The 3,098-nt window shown below is 36.2% G+C and overlaps 1 pseudogene; it reads right to left on the bottom strand.

The window, feature by feature from the left end:
• Positions 1–274: 274 nt before the first annotated feature.
• Positions 275–2,192, bottom strand: LOC125934043 (MKI67 FHA domain-interacting nucleolar phosphoprotein-like; annotated as a pseudogene).
• Between the last annotated feature and the right edge of the window lie 906 nt (positions 2,193–3,098).

The following is a 3,098-nucleotide window of genomic DNA, read 5'->3' as shown; positions in this document are numbered from 1 at the left end:
TTCGACGGTAACAACAAAAGCTGCAGTAAATGGTGACTTTTCTATCCAGGAAGAGTAACTAAAGACAGCTATGAAATCTGCAAAGGAAGCTAGAGACCAGGACAAACAGGGAGGGTGAGCCCAGATGTTGCACGCTGGTCTACGCCAGCAAGGACAGGCAAGCCAGTTACCGACTGCTTTCCTTACTGATGCGAACCGCCAGTTTTTCCTCCAAGAACTTGTCAATGGTTGCATTCCATCGCTTGTAGTTCAATACAAAGAATTAGGCCTCACAATAAAATCACATTTTTCAGAAGAAATATCATACATTTAGAATCACTGACTGCCTTTTCTTCGTCTTTTTTTTCCTTGAGCGTGTAGGTGTTCGAGTCACTTGTGTTTCCTCTTTTACACCAGGTACAGGCTATTTGAAAACTGTTTCGTTATCTTTGTCATCAACATTCATTTTAGCCACTTCAGATTTTCGTTTCTCCAAAACTGTTGGTGTGCAAACTGGTGTGGGGCCCTGGCTAGCCACAGTCTGCTCAGGACTGCTAGGAGTGAATGAATTCTTTTTCTTCTTCTCCTTTGGTAAGACCTGACCTGGCTTTTTGTAGATTTCTGAAGACCAGTGTCTGAAGCATTTCTTTTTTCTTTTTCTTTTTACGTAAAATTAGTGGAGGAAAATCATAATCAATTCCTTTTTCAGCAATTCTTTTCCTGAGTAATTTTTCTTTCTTCTTAAGTCGCTCCTCTGTCTGTAGCTTTTGAAGAAGCGTCCGATTCTGATTATACCACTTCAGTGTTGGATAGGATGGCTTTTTAAATGGAATATGCCACCGTCTGAAAAGTTCTTCATGCACTTTTTCAGGTGGTATAAGATGACACCTTAAGAGCCTTTCACCAAAAAGGTAGTTGTTCATTGTTTCAGCAACTATCTTGGCAGCATTTTGAGATGCAAACTCCACAAAGGCATAGCTTTACTATTTCCAGTCCGTTTGCTTCTGGACGGTCTGAATCTTGTAACAGTACCAAACTGGGAGAAATACGCTGGGATCTGGGTTTCATAAAGTGCTGGAGGTAAGTGGCCCACATAGATTACTCCAGGAGTAAGTTTTGCTTTCTCCTGTCACTGGATTGCACCCCTGCAAGCCTGCACCACCTCCTTCTGAAACTTGGCCACTTCCTGCGTGTTCAGCGACAGGAACAGGGCCTTGGCGACAGCTTCCAAGCCCAAGAGCTCCACGTGGCTCCCCCGCTATATTTTATATTTTTAAGTGATCATATATACACATATACAGAGACAGAACCTTTTTTTTTTAATGTTTGTTTATTTTTGAGACAGAGAGAGAGAGCACAAGCAGAGGAGGGGCAGAGAGAGAGGGAGACACAGAATCCAAAGCAGGCTCCAGGCTCTGAGCGGTCAGCACAGAGCCCGACGGGGGGCTTGAACCCACAAACCTCGAGATCATGACCTGAGCCAAAGTGGATGCTTAACCGACTGAACCACCCAGACTCCTCGAGAGAGAGAATATTTTAATATACCAATCAGGTAGATCAAAAGACATAGATAATTAGAATAATGCAATCAAAAAAATCAGTCTAAATCAAGCTGCATTCTACAAAAAAAAAAAAAAATCATCAATAGAAATTTGGCAGACTGATATTAAACTTAGCCAAAAAATCTAAATTCCATAGTTATAAAAGCAGAAATTATAGAAGCCAGATTATTTGATTATAAAACTATATTATAAATTAATTTGTTCATATAATACAAAAAAATTCTTGAATATTAAAAAACTGTACCAATATTTAATAACAGACTAAAAAAAGAGAGAAATACATTGTAAAATAAATTTATGAGAAATCAAGCTCATATATTTATGTAGGTATATAAAGAAGTCCTAACTGAAATACTAGCAAATTTATAATCCACTAAAATTAAGTACAAATGCCTGGATGCTTTAATAAAGGTTTTAGAATTGAAATGTTATTAACTCAAATAAGGGAAACCTTGTAGTTGCCTCAATGTGGGGTTAAAAAATATTTAATAAAGTTTAATCATTATTCTTCGTTTTATAAGCTTTAAAAAGTCTAGGAATTAAAAACATGAGACACAGTAACAATTTCATACCAAAAGCCATTGCCAGTATTAAGTCAATGAGAGTCAACCTCATTAAAGGAAGGCTGTAATCATCATTCTTTTTTAGCATTGTTCTGGATGCTACTACAAATCTAAAAACAGAAGACAATAATTAGGAAGAGAGAATAGTGTCATTATTAGAGACTAATGTGGCTGTATATCTATAAAATCTACATAAATAAGCTGAAAAAACTCTCCTAATTCATAATGTTCAGCCAAGCGGATACGCATAAGATAAATACACAAAATCAATAGTGTTTTCAATATACCAATAATAACCTTGCATTAAAATTTGTAAATTTTACAAGAGTGTTTATTTTTAAACTGTTGACTTTTTTCCAAGGTGCTTCATTGAGAAAATATCTCTTTCCCTGCCATATGTTTTAAACAATGTAAAAGAAAATCTGAATAAGTCATCAGAAGTGTCCATGTTGCTGGATGTGTTAATGTCTTGCAACTTGACATATAGGTTAAACATAATTTCAATTAAAACCTTAAGCTTGGAATTTAACAAAATAATTATTAAGGATACAAAAATTTGAAAGAATACAAATTGAGGATTGCTAAGAAGCATTGTATACAGGCAAAGAATGAAAGATGACATAATTACTAATACAATAAAATACACTACCAACTAAAATGTTTTCAATTTTCGCAGAGTACATGCAACATATATGACAAATTACAAATTTAGTTACAAAAGTACTAAGATCCTGATAGGCACCTGGAGAACAGACAGAACCAAAAGTTCACGGAAGAGAAGGTTGCAATGGCTAAACATTTGGAGGGGAAAGAAATGCATCATGGCCAGTAATTAAAGAAATGTTTGCTCAACGATGAAATACTACTTGGACCAATTAAACTTGCAAATATGATACCATAACATTGGTAGAGATGTGATAAAACACGTCACTGCCAATGGTAGTGTAGTAACTTTCCGGGTTGTGATCTGGAAATGTGGAGGGAGTAGGGGAGA

Source organism: Panthera uncia (genome assembly GCF_023721935.1).
Source record: "Panthera uncia isolate 11264 chromosome A1 unlocalized genomic scaffold, Puncia_PCG_1.0 HiC_scaffold_16, whole genome shotgun sequence".
Classification (NCBI taxonomy): domain Eukaryota; kingdom Metazoa; phylum Chordata; class Mammalia; order Carnivora; family Felidae; genus Panthera; species Panthera uncia.
Note: the sequence above shows the minus strand (reverse complement) of the source record. Positions and strands in the feature narration are given on the sequence as shown.